The 18,319-nt window shown below is 40.1% G+C and overlaps 1 long non-coding RNA gene across 1 annotated transcript in view; it reads right to left on the bottom strand.

The window, feature by feature from the left end:
- The window catches only part of LOC141277474 (uncharacterized), a 116,528-nt gene extending 100,127 nt beyond the window's left edge, over positions 1–16,401 (bottom strand). The window contains exon 1 of the long non-coding RNA XR_012328913.1: positions 16,275–16,401. This is a non-coding gene — a long non-coding RNA (uncharacterized lncRNA). The remainder of the gene's footprint in view (positions 1–16,274) is intronic.
- Positions 16,402–18,319: the final 1,918 nt, after the last annotated feature.

Here is an 18,319-nt window from a genome sequence, read left to right as displayed (position 1 = left end):
GGAAAAGAATCTGAAAAAAATATATATGCATAACTGAATCACTTTGCTGTATACCTGAAACTAATACAACATTGTAATTCAACTGTACCTCAATTAAAAAAAAAAAAGAAAAAGAATTCATGAGAAAAATCTTACGGCAAACCTCACGAACAATAGAAACAATTTGTTTGTGCTTCCTTTATTACTCAGAACAAAGCACATACTGTTACCATTATCATCCAATATAATAAGTCTAGAATAGAAAAGCAAGAAGGAAAAAAACAAGAGGAAGAGACAAGTGAAGTTTAAAACAGTAGGTGTATCCGGCACCCAGTATACACCCTTCCTATCTCCCCAGCCTTTTCTGGCTCGTGTTCCAGTCACTGTCCCAGTGACGAATTTTGTGTGAACTCCAACCGAATTCTCTCTGAGGAAACCTCCCCCTTGCCCGTGGGTCTCCTTTAATCAGTTTCCTCAGTTTCTTTGGCCATACAGCTATCTTCTCCCCGAGCACAGACCGCTAGTCCCCTCTCTGAATGAGTTGTGACCTGCCTCTGGTTTTGGCCAGGAAGCGGTGAGAAGCCGGGTAGCAAATCCTGAGGAAAGTCTGCATCTCTGGGGCACACCCCTACGTCTGGAACTCACTGCATCGTCTCTGGGTAAAATGAGGCTACTTTTCTTTGCCAAAAGTCAGTAGAAGGCTTCTGCCAATCAGACGTTTCAAGAGTATCTCAAGATTCAAGACACCCGGGTTCATCCACCCAGATGCCCCTACCTTAGCATTCGGGGCCCCGTCTTCATCTCAGGGCTTTGATTCTCATTTTGGTGCACGTGGGCGTTATGCATGAGTCTCCCTTGAAGCCTCACCACGACAGTTACAAGGCAATTCTGCCCATGAAGTTTAGCATAGTCTGCTCTGCTCCTACACACAAGAAAAGCTCTTTGAGTCAGTCATGAAAAGTCCCTCGGATGGATTTCATGGTGCACCTTGTGATGGAAGTTCACTGCCCTAAACCTATTATTTTCTTTTGTCCAAGATTCCAAACGTAGTTGAGCTAAACCAACTCACTCTACAGCCCTCATTCTTTTCTTTGCTCTCCATGCTATTCAGGTGCCGCTGTACACTGATGTTTCACTTCCTACCTGTTTCTCACCACAACTAACCACAGATAAAAGCCTTCATAATTGCAACGCTGCTTAATCCAGCAGTTATCACTGTCACATTTGCACCAGGATTTGGTTTGTGTGTAATGTTGAGACTGTTAAATAACACAGCTGCAAAATCCCCACGTGACTGTGTTCTAGGGCCAAACATTAACTTCTGTCTTAGCTTTAGTTTCTCGGAAAGAATCTCAGGCAAAGGCTCCCGTGCTGCTCCTTCACTAGGGAATGTAATCTCAAAGAGAAGGAGTAATTGACAGGGATAATGTCGAGGAGAAATATGGAGAAGCAATGAATTAGCTACTGCTAATTGCAACATCCTCCAAGAAGTGGAATAAACTGCGTCTCTGGAGAGACTGTCTAGAGGAGAAAAAGGAGAATTTACCTTGTGGCTCCTACATCTCAGTAGTCAAGGGGTGGCCCATGGGACATGAAATAACCCACAGTTCTGAGTTTCACAACTGTCCTGCCAGGTAGGGTCCCATCACGTCCCAGCTTTGGCATCAGCAAGAAACCGCGGGGCAGGACACACAGCAGAGAGACAGGGGAATTATAGTTTCCGCTCTGAGAGGAAACAGCTATATGGCCAAAGAAATGGAAGCAACTGGCTCATCGACACCCATGGGAATAGGAGAGCACATATGGATCACGAGGCTGGATGTTAAGGGTATTGAACTGAAGGTTAGAGGTGTATAAATAGGGCGCATTTATTGAATGGGGTACGCAGGTCACGGGGCACATGGTCAAGGGTTCGGCGTTCTGGCAAACACACCACAGTACGATCCTAACAGTTCACTGAGCTGCTCCTTGAACCAGCTCTGACACTCAAAGCCTTGTCCAGTCAATAAGGTAAATATGCCAGAAATTTCTTGGCACAGTATTGAGGGACATATCAGTCGTCTCAGGGAACTGAGAATGTTAGAACAGACTTACTATGTAAGAACTGAGAAACTACAGCCAACTATGTTCCTCGAGATGGTCCAAGGACACGCCCTTTACGAAGGAAATAAGGAATATACTTTCGAGAGAAGTCATATACTATCTGAGGAAATGGAGGCTATTTTTGGTAGGCCAAGGTGGCTGTAAGATGAGCTGCCATAGACTGAGTTCCCTAATAGCATTGAGGGTGATAGGATTCCAAATGGCATGGCGACATGCCACACATCCTGAGGCAAGGCGACATAATTACTGCAACGGCGAGCAAGGCTAATGGGCCGGCAATGGATATTTGACCATAGTGTTTTCATGGTTAAGAGAGATGGACAGCCAGTTAGGGTGAGATGGACGATAAACTGATGGATAGATCTATCCTTCAGTCAATCTATCTATCCATCGATTGACTGATAGATAGAACTTTTCTGTGCTGATATGTCCTACACAGCCTGGTGGACTGAAGGCTATTACCAGCTGACAAATGGAAAATCATGGTTCTTCACCAAGTTTCCAGGTCAAAATCAGTCCACAGACCAAAAGCTCTCTGCAGTGTCACCACAAGTATATGCCCAAGTACTTCTTCAATTTTTCTCAAAGAGATCTATGACGATTTTCTGGGTAGCTGTGCCCTGGAGATGGAGATAAGGATACCCAGATATTCTGAGGGTTAGCAGAAATGGGGCCTGAGCTGACACTGATACCAGGAGACAGTCATTACCACCGTGATCCTCTGGATGGAGTGGGGGCATCTGGAGGTTATGTGGCTAAGGTCTGTCTCATAGTAGGCCCAATGGATCTGAAGATCTACCCTGGGGTTATTCTTCTGTTTTTCCAGTGTATAATAGGAATATATGTGCAAAACTATCACCTGGACAAAAAAAAAAACAAACAAGATAACGAACAACTCAATTCTCTTGCGGATGAAGGCTGGATTACTCCACCATTTAAGCAACGAAGGTCCGCCAAAGTACTGGCCGGTGGTGAGAGAAAACCGCCATGGATGCCGAAGGGTTAGAGGACGAGCGTCAGTCACAGCCTGCAGCTTGCTGCACTCTCCATTTTGCCTGACATCTTTGTAGCATCTACATCTGGCTGCCATCTTGGAGGAGGCCCTGGGACCAACTGGACTTTTCAATCTCTTCTCAGAAAATGAGGGACAGCACCTGTTCTCACCCCTCTGGAGATCCCATATTGCAACAATATGAAAGGAACAAGTGGTGCCCAGGAGGGGGTCTGTCAGACACATCCCACGAGTCACATCAAATTTTCTTGGCCTTCCTTACCTACGGCCAGTTCTAGCCATTGCTAGAGATGGACTCACCTGTGATTTAACCAATTTCCACTCAAACATAACTGGGGAGGGCTTTGTTGCTTGCCCAAACTGCAGTCCTCTCTCTTCCTTTACTGGTTATGATGGTGCATGAAGCTTGTTTGGTGCCCAAGGAAGTGAAATTTATAAGCTCAAGGAAGTTAATGCACATTGGTGTCAATCTTTAGCCAAGCAGAGGCGTGAGCCAGTGGGCTCAGTTTTCTCCCTTCTTCCTCTGGATGCACTGCCCTGAAATGCAATTCAAATGACTTCTTGGTAAACAAAGCCAAGGATTACCCTTGGGTTGCATTGGGGGCAGCTGCTTGACTGAGTTCTCCGTCCTCTGCTTCCCTCTTCCCTGGCCCTCAGTCCTATTTCTGGAACTGTCCTCTCTAATATGTTATTAGCACATAAGCCACTGCATTAGCTGCTGCTTCCTGGGAATCCCAGGCTAGAAGAGAAGGGAATCAACAATCGGCATCATGTGTATACAGCACGCTCATTGTTAAAGAAAACACAATACAATCATCAGATAAACATGCTAAACAAGTTAGAGTTCAGCAAATTCGTCAGCTACAAGATGATCTCCAACAATGAATTAGAAAAACATCCTGAATAGAAGATATCATTCATAGGAATAGTATTAAAAACAGTGACAAATTAGCGCGGAAAGAAGAAAACGTAACTGATTATATACAAAATAAGGAGTTCCCATTCAGTCATAAATACAAAGGAAGCTTGCCTATGATAAAGATGGCTTCAAAACAGTGGGGAATTTTTAATAATAGAATCTGAAAAATTATCTTTTTAATATATCATACATGGATTTCAAATGAATGCCTTGTGAAAACACTTTTATTTCATCATAACCTATGAATAAATGCAAATTTCATTTCCCTGCAGCCCCAGATTTCAGGTTTTTGTTTTTTTATGGGAGCCTACCACAATTTTAATTTTGTTCCTGCAGAATAAGAGGCAAATGTGTCTTGCAGCAGTGTGGAGGAGGGCAAGAGAGGAAAACAGAGCTCTGAGTCGGGGTCGCTGTGTCACCACCAACAAAGCCCTGCTGGCTTGTCTGTAGGTGCGAGAGCATCGAGTGTGAACAACAGCTTGAGCGTTTCAGGTGTTGCCCCTTTGGCTTTTAGTATCCACCTGCAGTTTAAGAAAAAGCCTGGCAGTGTAAAAGGGGGAGAGTAAATCAAATTCTCTGTTGTCTCAATTTTCAAAATGATGGAAGTTGGAGCAATTTTCACACCTTTCTTGTATGCAGGTCAGCTGGGGGATTTAAGTGACATGGCACTTTCTGTGATGAGTTTCAGACACTCATCACAGCTGGCCTAAAGCCTAATCACAGACTCCCGGTAAGGGGACAGGCACAAGCCCTGTGCTTGGCAGGCATTCCTGGGAAAGAACTTACAAGGGTTCTTCTGGAAACATCTTCACAATACGTGCATCTCCTGAACCCTATGGTGGCCCATTGCTGGGATCACCAGTGCACCTGCTTGCCTTGTTCCCTGGAGAATCTGTTATGCTGTAAGGGAATCTCTCCCTGTGTGAAAATGGATGGATCGACCTCAGAATATTTCTAAAAAATGGGCTGTGCTTTCTGCATGTGTAAAAGTGCATCACAGGAGTGACAATACAGTTTGTAGCAATGGAGACGGTAAACGTCAGGATGGGACCACTGGCCCTCGGGTTCTGTCTCCGTTGGCTGCTGTGGAAAGCCGTCGTGGGAATCACTCCCATGACTGGATGAAGATGGTGCTGAGATGGAGGCCAGGTGGTGGTGCTGGTGTTAGTAGTTGGTAGTTAAGGCCACGTACCTACCGGACACTTACCATGAACCCCAAACTGACCTAAGCCCTTTATGAGCACGAACACATTCAATCCTCTCAAAGATATTATGAGCTCAGCACTTCTGTTATCCCATTGGGAAAATGTCAGCCCATCTAACTCTGGGTACCATCTTCTCTCTGATGCTCATTCGCCTTTTATCCATCAGTTCCCTCTGACGTGTAACAAAAGCCCAGGAGCAGAGGTAGGAGAATTAAAGGAACATCACGCATAGGTGTCACACCTACCTTATCTCCACGAAAACTGAAAGTCTTTACCACTTTCTGTTAGCGTCCTAGTACTAAGGGCAAACAGAGGCCTTTGAAAAAGAGCCCTGAATTAAGACCAATGAAGTATCTTTACAATCTACTAAAAATATTAAAAAATGAAGATACAAGGGGAAAATGTAAAGGTGAGACCTTATGTTGCAAAACAGCTCTCTTGAGTAAGGGAAAGTGGATACTACACTCAATGTGTGGTTGTGTGGCTGTGTTTGTAATTTTCTCCTCTTCCTCACTTTCCTAGTTTATCAAGGGAAGCATGTTCCGTAATTAGTGTCAACTTAGGGGCAGGCTAACCTTCAGGTCTCCAAATATTTTCCCCCAGTTTCTGTAAATGGTAAGATGTCACGCAAAGGGTTAAAGTGCATGGTTCAGAAAGTAGTATTAGTTCTCCAGACACGGTTTCTGCTCATAAACATAATGACTCACAGGAACATTTTTTCCAGGAGTGACTGGTGCGACTTTTCCGTTTGGACAAGAACAGCGCCTAACATCCAACTAAAATGGCAGAGCGAAGCCCACTGTCTAGGAAGCCATACTCATCCCATTTCAGACAAAAGCCACCAAGTTTCAGCCTGTAAAGTTTGGACACCAGAGCAGGCAAGGGACCGGCCAGCTGCTATGGAGGACTCGGGCTGGCCTTCTGGTTCGTCTCTGGAACTGGGCTCAAAGGGGACTTTGCTATTTGACAAAAGTCCTGAATTCCTCAGGGCTGTTGTGTTGGTGAACATTTTGGTCACCTGAGCCCACCCTTTCCGGGTGACAGATTCTCAACCCAAAGCCTTCAATGAATAAACTGGGAGAATGATTACAGAGCTTGTCAAGTAATTTACAAAGTATGGTTTAACGTAATGGGTTGTTCCATTCTGGAAAAGTTGTCTGTCTGTCTCTGGTGAGATCAGTTTGTAGTTTTTCTTTCTGTTGAATTTTGTTTGTGATTTTTTTTTACCTTTTACATCTGTCTCAACTGTATCAGTCTGCCCTAGTTCCCTGCCTCTTGCTTAATTTTTAAAATTATTTTATTTATAAACAATGAAGTATTTTTGGTGCAGTTTTAATGGGTACTCTGAGTTTCTGATCTTTAAAGGGTTTGGGTCAGCCTGGCCTGGCCTGGCTCATCCTGAAGAACCCTCGTCAGCTCTGACACTATTTATTTTGTTTTGTTTTTGAATTTTATTTTATTTATTTTTTATACAGCAGGTTCTTAGTAGTTATCTATTTTATACATATGAGTGTATATATGTCAATCCCAGTCTCCCAGTTCATCCCACCACCATCATCTCCCCCCGCCACTTGCCCCCCTTCCTCTTGCCTAATTTTTGTGAAGGTCAGCTAACTGCTGCATCTGCCTCTGACATTTTCAAATCTCTCTATAACCTTGTCACATTTTATCAGAGACTCTCTCCTTTCACCCAGGTAAATTCAAGTCAAATTTCTGATAAGAATGTCTGCAGTGTCTCCTCAGCGCATGGAGTATAAAATCTATACACTTTATGCTGGTGCGTGAGACCATCCATGATTGTGCTTTGACGTACCTTTATTTTCTTTCCTGCATAATCCCATCCTCCCAAAACAATCTTATTCTTGAACCCTGGACTCCTTTTCTCTCTTGAAATAGGCCCTACATTTCCTTCCTTCCCAGTTCAGAAAGCATCCCTTCCTATCACCTCCACCTCTTAAAATCATATATTTTTTTCTTCAAGGCCCCACTTAAATACATCTTCTAATAATCACCTCCTGAATTTTCCCAAGTGGCAGTATTTTTCTTGTTTTTAATGATTTGGGAGAGTTTGGCCTAAGTTGGATTCTGGGTCTGTCACACGCATTGTGTGTGCCTTTGGATGAGTTATATCATCTCCAGGATTCTTGGGTCTTTATGTAAAAATCAGTGAGCCTCTCAGGAAACTCCGAACAAGATACCTGAAGATCTCTGGCCTCAGCATGTTACGATTCCCACTTGTCGCTGAAAGCAGATGAGGCCAGCACGCTATGACTACATAGTGTCCTTAAGTGAGTCACACTTAGACCTCTGTGCCCGTCCTCACAGACAGACACGACAAGGAAGGAAAGCAAGTGTCATCTCCACATCTTCTGCTCAAATACTTTTCTTAGCTATGACTTTTGCTTTAGTATTTCTATAAACATTAGATAAAAGCATGTCTTCTAGTGTACCAAGTTAAGAAATGACTGCAAAAGTGACAAAACATGAAGTAAGTGGGAAATGACCTCTTCTGTCTTTCTCCGAGCACAGGGGTCATGCCACGCCAGCTCTAAAGCAAATTATCCTATGGTGACAAACCCCACCCTCAGACTGATGACAGGGCCAGCAATACTGGACATTTCATTCAATAAGGAATCTTGTAAGTTACACCCTTCTATTTGTAATTGACTCTTACCATCCTAAGGTTTCTAACTTATTGCAATCACATAAAATAAGGTAAGATCTTTCCCAAGGGGTGAGATAATTCTAAGGTTGATAGAAGGTAAGTTTTGAGCTCATAAGACTGCTGTGAAGATATAAATAAAATAAGGTATGTTGAGTACCTAGGACACTACAAAGCATATATTAGACAGTCAGTAAAAATCCCCTTTCCTATTTTTTCTACTTTTTACCAACACTTTGTTATGCCCTAACAACATGCTTTTAAATTTGTCTTCTTTTATTTTACATACAAAGACCTGGACCTCTTTAATGCACACAATTTGATGAGTCTTCTAATTGTGGTGGGCCATTCTTCTTTACTGTCCAAGACTGTGAACTCTTCGTGGACAAAACCCCCAACTTATGCACCACTGCATATTTACCCAGCTTTTGCATATAGTAGTTATTAGTAAATGTTGGAATCATATTGACTCTGCTAAGTTTGATATACTGAGACTACACTGATAGTATAGTCTAGTATACCTAGACTAGATTCAGCTAGATTCAGTATATCTAGCTGAAGAACGATTGGGGAACAGTTTGCACGGACTTTTCATTGAACTAATGAGTGAGCTCAATATGCAAATAGCTTAAACAGGCGAGACAGGAATTAACACAAAGACTGTTTTTGTGAAACTAACCAGGCTTGAGTTTTGAGTTTAAGAGAGCCTCGCTTGCTTAGGCATTTCTGAAGACCTGGATGAATGTACTACATCTTTCACACTATCATACATTTTTGTAAATTTGTAAAATCACAGTTGATTAAAAAGCCTTTCTACTTCCTCTGCAATTTGTCCTTTGCCTCACTTTTGCTTTTATTGGGTAAATGGCAGTGGATGCAGGTACTTTCAGTATCCAATAAAGGGGAAGTTGAGCGGAGGACACATTTAATCCGATTACATGGTTTGCAGCTACTTCTGTGAACAACTCTTCCCGTATATAAATGGTTTCCAGTTACACTTCTTTAGCCCATGGTGCCAAACTACCAGCGCTGTGACAAATTTTCAGGGAAAGGAGATGAGTCACTGTTTGGACATAGTCTGGCATTGTAAATACACGGGTAGTAGAGAAAAAACAAAGTTTGAAATGTGTGCCTCCAACAGCTAGACTTGCAAAAGTCTTCTAATCATCAGATGTGTAAAAAACATAGACAGAAGACCTGAAGATACCTCCTAGAAGGAGTATACTTAGTAATCCAGTATATAAATCAATATAAATGCAGGTGGTGGATTGAACAACTAGCCCTATTCCTTCATGTCTCCATCCATCCACATTTCGCTATGCTCTCGTTACAGGGAAATCGCACCTGCTCAGCCATCTCTTCACTCTTCCAAGTGACATACTTTGCCCAAAGGAATGAGGTGGAAATATCAATGTGTCCATTCTGGCCTGGGCTTTCAGAGACAAAACATCGTTCTGCTTGCCTGCCTTACCTCTGCAACTGCCATGAGCAAAATATGCCCTGTTTAGCTCCCAGTTCTAGAAGAAAAAGAGTAGAGCCACCTGGCTGACCCACAGAACTTCAGTGAGAAGCAAGGCTGTCCCAGCCACCTAGCTGAGGCACCTGGGCCAGCCAAGCACCAGGCAACCCATAGATCCATGAGAATGAATAATTCTTACCTAAGCCACTAGTTTGGTCATGCAGTGTTATGGAAGTAGATAAATGATTCAATGTGATACTCCCTTTTTTGTTGGAGATTGAATGACATAAATTTATCAGCACTGAAACGTTTGAGAACAGTGTAATTGAAGTAAAGCGTACTAAGTGTCAAGTTGCACGTTTTAGGAATCCAAGCATCCCCAATAAATTTTGACCAGCGATAGTAGAGACTAAATTTAATCTCTATTTTCTCTATAGAAAATACAGCAAAATCAGTACTATACAAACACTTCAAAGAAATTGTAAAATACATAAAAAAGGTTATTACTGTATATCAGAAATTTTATATATATATTTGTGTGTGTGTGGTATTTATGGACATGTTAATTCTTTAAATTTATTATTTTTTCAGATTTCTTCTTTAACTGCTTTATTGAGGTGTGATAGCCGTCAAATAAATGGCACATGTCTGAAGTATAGAATTTGGTATGTTTTGATACGTATATACACCCATGAAACCAACACCGTAATCAGAACACGGATAGGTCCATCATCTCAAAAACTCTCCCACCCTTGTTGAACCTGACCCCCACCCCTGCCTACCCACGGCCCCTTCACGAAGCAACCACTGCTCTGCTTTCTATCACTACTGATTAGTCTGCATTTTCTAGAATTTTACGTAAATTCAATGACCTATCTGCTCATTTTTGTGTGGCTTCTCTTATCCACGTTGTTGTAGCAATGGCTTATTCCTTTTTTCCTTTATTTTTTGGTAAATACCCCACTGTGTGAATTGGCCATAGTTTGTTTAAACATTCACCCTCTGATGAACATGTAGATTATTTCCAGCATTTGGGTAACACAAACAAAGGTGATATGCACATTCACGTCTAAGTCTTTATATGGACATATGCATTCATGTCCCTTGGGCAAACGCCAAGGAGTGGAATGAATGAATATTTGGTACGTGTGCATTTAGCTTTTTAAGAATTTGCTGATCCGTTTTCCAAAAATCATTGTCATCATTTTATATTCCCACCATCATTATGAGAGAGTTCTAGTTCCTACACATCCTTGCCAAGACTTGGTCTGGACAGTCTTTTTCTTTTCTTTCTTCTTTAGTTATTCCAACAGTTGGTTAGTGATTTCTCATTGTGGCTCCATTTGCATTTACCTAAAATGACTAATAAGTTGAGTATCTTTCAAGTACTAAATTGCTATCTGGATATCCTCTTTGGTGAAGTGTCTGTTCCAATTTTTTCCCATTTATATATAGGGCTATTTTCTTATTACTGAGTTTAGATCATTATTTGCATATTCTGGATACAAAGTCCTTTATCAGCTGTCTGATTTGCAAATATTTTCTCCAAGTCCTTGACTTGTCTTTTCATTTCCAAGCAGAGTCTTATTAAGAAGAGATGTTTTCATTTTGATAAACTCCAATTTATCAATTTATTCTTTTATAGATAATTCTTTTGGTATTGTACCTATAAGATCTTTGCCTAACCTATAGTCATAAAGGTTGTTTTTCCTATATTTTTCTTCTAGAGGTTTCATAGATTAGTTACGCCATATTTTGAATTAATATTTGTATACGGGACGAGATACAGAGTAAAGTTTGTTGGCTTGCTTGTTTTTGCCTCTGATTCTTAAAAAAACTATCTTCTTTTCCACTGAATTGCTATTGCACTTTTATTAAAAGTCAATTGACCGTACACACATAGGTGTTAACCTGGAATCACTATTTTGTTCAATGATGTATATGTTTATCTTAATGCTAGCACCATATATATATTGTATTATAATATAAACTATATTATAATATATATATAATATTATACATATATAATGTTGTATTAGATTTGTTGGAAGTGTGTTAAAACTTTTTGCATCTATTTTATGAGACATATTGTTCTGTATTTTTCTTGTAATATCTTTGGTTTTTATATCAGAGTAATTCTGGCATCATAGAATGAACTGTGAATTTTCCCTTCTTTTTCAGTTTTCTGGAAGATTTTCATATAGCATTGATATTATTTCTTCATTAAATATTTTATAGAATTAACCAGTGAAGACATCTGGATATACAGGTATTTCAGGGGAAGATTTTCAGCAATAAATTCCCTTTCTCTAATAGTTGTAGAGTGGCTCAGCTTATCTGTCTTGTGTGAGCCTTGATAGTTTGTGTCCTTAAGGAAACTTTTCCACTCCATCTATGTTGCTGTATCTATCATCTTGAAGCTGTCTGTGATACTCCCTTATTACTCTCTTAATATTATCATTTTAATATGTTTTATTGTAAATATTCACTTTTCTGCTCATAACTTTGTATTCTTTGTCAAAAAAGTATTTAATCTTATGGAAATACATATTCTGGAAGTGCTCCTGTTATTAACCTGCATAATCTTAGAGGTGGCTGCTCTGCTCAAAGGTACTTTGCTGCTTTAAGAATATGTGCAGGACCACCCTTCCCCAACTGGCCCACCATCAAGTCTCCTTCCACCAGAAGATAACTGGTAATGAAGACGGGGTCAGCAGGTGATATTTTTGGAGGATATGTGGCTATTGTGACTAAGTTTTCTGAGCACAAATCCATTCATTTTCTAGAGTGTCAACTCTAAAATGCTGTGACTACTACTGACCAGAATTCCTTCCATCACGAACACCAGATGTGATTTAGATACTATTGGCCATGTGCACTAAACAAGTACTTGATTAAGAATTTGCATAAGAGAAGAGGAGGAGCTATCAGACATATGACCACCACCATCGGCTACTGTTTACCTGTTCCTGATACCTTGTACAACAACAGTAAGGTGGAACAAAGAATACAGCATGAAAATAAAATATATGCAATACAAAGAACAAGAGATGAATGACTAATCAATCATTCAATGGGACTTCTAGGTCTTTTGTTACGATTTTCTGCTGTGCTAATACCTGAGCTTTTAGCTCCTTTCTATTTCTTTCAAAATATATTATTGAAGATTGTTACTTAATTTAAAAGGCCCTTTAATGTTTTTCTAATTTCACAGATTATCTGTCCATACCATGCTCTTTGAACAATCTCTCCACCTCTGCACTCACACACACAATATAATGGACCTCTTTTACCACTGATCCTCAGGGAAAGATAATTCAAAATTGTCCATTACCGTTTAATACAACCCCAAATGTGTTTTGGGTACATTTTTACCCAATTGAATACTTAATCATCCATGTCATATTGGCTAACTTGGTATATTACCATTTATTACTCCATATTGAAAAGTTCCTCTATCTATAGAAACATATACCTAATGGTCTTCCAGGATTCTTTCATTGCAAAATTTTCAGAGACATTAAGAAAATCTGTTATCCATAACATTCCTTTTCAAATCTCTGTATGTGTCAGGTTTTATTTTACTTATCCAAAAACTGATGACTATGAAAGGTACAGGATTTAATATGTCACACCAATTTCACTCTCATACAAAATTCCTTATATCCACATCACACTAAGAAAACCCTCATAGACCAGGTGAGGAATTTTCATGGAGTAAATTAAAGAATCAGTATTTTGAAGACGGGGCCAGGTCCCAAGTGGCATCTACCTGTGATATACCCATGTATTCACAATACTCAGGAAAAATGGGACCTTGTTTTTGATATAAAAGTACCAAGATTATGAATGGTCATAGGGGTGGGTAATTAGAAAGTTTGGGAGAAATGCTCAAGGACTGAAGTCAGGGCAAGTTTTAGTTCCTCAGCAGAACTGGATTCTTGAGTACTGGAGACACAAGAACTGATGCCATTATAACAGAGCCTCATGAACGGAGGCAGTGTAGCTTAGTGGTTAACAACAGACTCTTGGGCCACATAGATCGAAACTGAAATTCTCACCCCTCTTCTTCGTGTCCTCGGAAGAAATTTTTTTAATCTCTCTAATTACAAGTTCCCCAATCTATGTAATAATAGAACTTACCTAATATTCTTACAATAATAAATAAATAAGGACTAATGAAAAAAGTTAGTACAAAACTTGACAGAGGACAAAAATGTTAGTGCCACAGACTGAATATTTGTGTTTCCCCAAAATTTATACGTTGAAACCTAATCCTTAACACACTGCTATTAGGAGGTGAGGCCTTTGGGAGGTGAATAGATCATGAGGGGTAGGGCTATGGTGAATGGGATTAGTGCCCTTACAAAAGGCACGCCACAGAACTTCCGTGTCTCTTCTGCCAGGTGAGGACACAGAGAGAAGACAGTCTTTATGAAAAGGAAGTGGGTTCTCATCAGATACAGATGTGCCAGCACCTTGATCCTGGATGCCCCAGTCCCCAGAACTGTGAGCAATGATTGCTGTTGTTTATAAGCCATCCAGTCTCTGGAACTTAGTGACAGCAGCCCAAGAGAGTTGGCCTGTATTATCTTAGCCTGGTTTAGAAACAGGGCCACTGAGAGGTTAAGCACAGCCTAGTTTCCAACCCAAGTAAACAGCAGATTCTGCACTCTAGCCAGGCTCCCTCACTCCAAGATCTCAAGAAGTATTCCCACTCTCCTACTGTCTTATGCCACCTCCTCTTTTGCGGACGCCTATCACTTGTTACTATATTCTTGCAGTGGACGTCCCAACATAAGTACTTAAGGTATATACATGCCTGCACAGTCCATAGAGACGATGTGAACCTATGTCTGTGCCTGGAAACCCACAGCATCCTTCCACCTTGACGATGCGTAGCACAACAACCAGAGATGTGCAGTCTCATGAGAAAATGTAACGTTACAGAGAGCAAAGGCAGAAAGGGACAAGGTGAGTGGGACGACTCAACCCTTACAGACTGAGAGAGTTAAAGAGACAAGAGAAAAGACATCTAGTAAGGATGCTCACAAGCGTTCAAGACAGTCTACCTACAACAAGGAAATGAGACAATAAACGAAGTTGGAACTGGGTGAAAAGTGACTTGGTGAGAGACTGTTGTTTCCACAATAATCAGTCCTATAAACTAGACTTTTTAGTACTGAAGTATAGAATAAAAATTACAGGTGTACAGCTTGCGTTATTATCTCAAAATCGATACACCTAGGCTAAGAAATAGCCACAATCCAGAATAGAATTATATGTATATATGTATACATATACATGTATACAGATATATGTATACAGATATGTATACAGATATATGTCATGTATACAGATACATGTATACAGATATATGTCATCACATGCATCTATCACTTGGATTTCAAATGTTATATCGATTTAGTGATGATTAACTTGATTATAGTTATAAGGATATTTATTTACTTTCACCAGTAGGATAAGCTTTTCTGAAAATTATTTTTAAAATAAAAAAATTCAGGATATCATACTAAGAAAATGAAAAGCCCAAATACTTCCTGGATTCAAACTAAGAAAATCATAACCCAAATCCTACCTGGTAACATTTCAGATGGTTTCTGACTATTTTCCACAATGATATACCAAGGGAATCTCATATTTATAGTAGATTCCAGTGAAAATCACCCTTCATTAAACAAAAAGGTCAGCAAGGAAAAGATCGTATCTTTTTAGACCAGGAGAGAAAATGCATTTACAAACAACAAGGTGTTTTTTGTTTGTTTACATATTTGTTCTGCTCCTGTGACGATCGATGTATGTGTCAACTTGGTTAGACTGTGGTGCCCAGATACTTGGTCAGACACCGGTGGAGATGCTGCTGTGAAGGTATTTTGTTAGGCGTGATTAACATTTAAATCGGTCGACCTTGAGAGTACACATTACCCTTTAAACTGTGGGTGAGCCTTAAGAGCAGAAGACCTTCAAAGAAACAGACTGAGCTCCTCCAGAGGAAGAAGAAATTCTGTCTCCAGACTTGGGCTTTGACATCCACCTCTCCCTCTGCCCCCAGCCCGCTGGCTGGCGCTGCAGAATGTGGACGGCCGAGTCCCTCCGATCACAGGAACCAACTCCTCAAAATAGAAACCTCTGTCTCTCGGATTTGCTATAACTGTATTTCCATCTATGATGATAACGACTGCATCACATCTTCTCTGCATGCAATTTATATGTAAGCCGAGTTTATTCATCATGACAGGTGAGGTCTTCCTGACCTTCACTCAGCCTGCACTGCTAATGTAGGGTGACGGGAACCTTCTCTTCTTCCCTGTCATCAGGGCTCATGGTGACAGGGGACCCATCTCATTCAGTGCATCCGCTTATTAAGGTTAATTGTGCACTGCCTTTTAAGGTATCTGCCCAGAAAACACTCAGGTACTTTTGTTCATACTTCACTGGCCAAAATATGACATTATTTCACTTAATTTCCCAGAAGGTTGAGAGGTGCAATTCTATCATCTACCCAGAAGAAAGAGGAATGGTTTTTTGTGAGCAATAGTAGTAAAAAGCAGTGTGTGAACAGTTCCTTTATGGAAGATACACTCATCATGTCCCCAAGGGTCATCATCACTCCCATCAGGCCAGTGTGTCAAGGTCACAGTCTGGGATCTGAACCAGTGCTCTGTTCTCATATGATATTCTACGGGTGCCGCTCTTGGTAGAGAGACGCCGAGCCAAAATGAAAAGAAACCTCCCTTGCGCTCATACAACCCATAGTAACAGAACAGTAACGAGATCACCACAATAAACATCTCCCTTTTGGAACGGGGAGAGATGTAAGACTCACAAACATCACCAGTCCCTGGCAGTTCTAAAATACCACAGGGAGACACTGCTGGGGTGGAGAATGTTCTCTGGTTACACCAGATGCTTACCTTCAGGGGACCAGGGTCTGCCCTCGGGAGACGCCTTACTTTTCCATGTTCATCCTTGGCCACATCTGCAGTAGATGACAGAGAAGAAGCTCTCCTGGGGTCCAAGCAGGTGGTCCAGGCTGCTTCCTGCCAATGGAACATGGGAAGACTCAGTTTTGCTTTGCAGACTGAAGAGTCACAAACATGTCTTGAGACTAAGATTTTGATGTCTTTAGCAATAAAACTCTCTTAAGACAAATCTCATGTATTTGATGACCATCAATCTTTACTAAAGATCTTTTTTCTTCAACCAAAGACTCACTTCTTCCATTTTGGTTTTTTATGGAGATGCCTCAGAATGTAAATACCACTGTATGTGGGTGGTTTCCCTCAAATGGACAGAAATTTCCTTCCCTGCCCTTATTTCAGAGAAAAACTGATATAGGTAAGAGAGATAAACCAGATGCAATTTTCGTAAAAGAAAACAAAGAAGCTAAATGCAGGCCAATTAACTCTGTGAACAATAAAACCAAACATCAATCCAACTTCAATCACAAGATTCATAAGTTGTTGATTTCAGAGAAAGTATAACTAAATATGTTCAAGAGCATAAACTTTTATGATTTGAAAAGTAATTTGCTCTCACATTATTTGAATTTTAACTGATAACGACAAACAACTGTGACCATGTTGAAGTGACAAAAAATGTGTTTATTTGCAGAACTGCCCAGGACGGAATATAACATTTTTGTGTGAAAATGGGTATAAAATTATAAATCTATTGTCCTGTGAATGCAGATAATGTAACCTCACTCCAATAGGGTCTGAGCTTTCAGGATTCCATTTTATGAAATTATACAATTAATGGAGCAAACATTCCATTATAATATTAGGAGAATAAGAAACTAATCTTTTCATATCAATATTTTTCTCTTAGTAGAGAAGCTACTTACTTGGAAAAGGGAGATCAACGTGACATGATTGCCCCCCCCATTTTATTATTTTTGAATGCATTTCAAAAATATATTTTCCATTGGGATTTAAAGAATAAGTACATATATGTCCATTTGTTTTCAATATTACTCAAATATTAAAGTGTGAAATTAAAGAAGACATTTCTTAGGTTTTATTTAAGAAACATGTGATTTTAGCAGAAATTTTAAATTGTGTATAACATTCAGGTGAAAAGCACATACAACAGTGCTTCAGAAACATAACTGTAAAGTTGGAAACTTAATCCCTGTTTAGTTTAAAACTAAAAAGATAATAAACACAGTGGAAAAATCTAAATGTTTGGCAAATAATCTTAATCAAGTATTGACTTAACCGTGAGTTATGCTAAAATATGAGCACTTTAAAAAAGTCCTCATGTTAAAACATGTTAAAAGTTTGTCTAGCAAAGCAAAGTAAGCTTTTTTTATTAAATTAAACTTTTTATATGAGCTAATTGTAGACTCACATGCAGTTGTTAAAAATAATAAAAAGAGATTCCATTTACTCTGTATCCAATGGTAATATCTTGTACAACTATAGCACAATATCATAATTAGGATATTGACATTGATGCCCTCAGGGTGCAGACATTTCCATCACCACAAGGGTCCTCCATGTTGCCCTTTTAAAGCCACACTCAATTCCCTCCCACTTCCCCCTCACCCCCAGGAACCATTAATCTGCTCTCCATTTCTGCAATTCCTTCATTTCTAGACCTATGTAAGTGGGTTTATCCATCATGTAACAACCTGATACTGACTTTTTCACTCAACATAATTTCTGGAGATTCATACAAGCTGTTGCCAAGTAACGTTTCATGGGATGGTTGGACCACAGCCTGTTTAATCATTCACCTGTAGAAGGACATCTGGGTTGTTTCCAGTTAGGTCTATTCAGAAAGCTGCTGTAAACATTCACGAATTTTCTTGTTTCTTTTGCGTATGAACATAAGTTTTCATTTCTCTGGGAGACACGCCCATGAATGCAATGGCTGGATAATGTGGTAACTGCATATTCAGCTTTTTAAGAATCTGTCAAACTAGCTCCCAGAGCGGCTGCATGATGTTACATTC

The sequence above is a fragment of the Tursiops truncatus genome, chromosome 21 (genome assembly GCF_011762595.2).
Source record: "Tursiops truncatus isolate mTurTru1 chromosome 21, mTurTru1.mat.Y, whole genome shotgun sequence".
Classification (NCBI taxonomy): domain Eukaryota; kingdom Metazoa; phylum Chordata; class Mammalia; order Artiodactyla; family Delphinidae; genus Tursiops; species Tursiops truncatus.
This window is presented reverse-complemented; position numbering and strand designations above follow the sequence as displayed.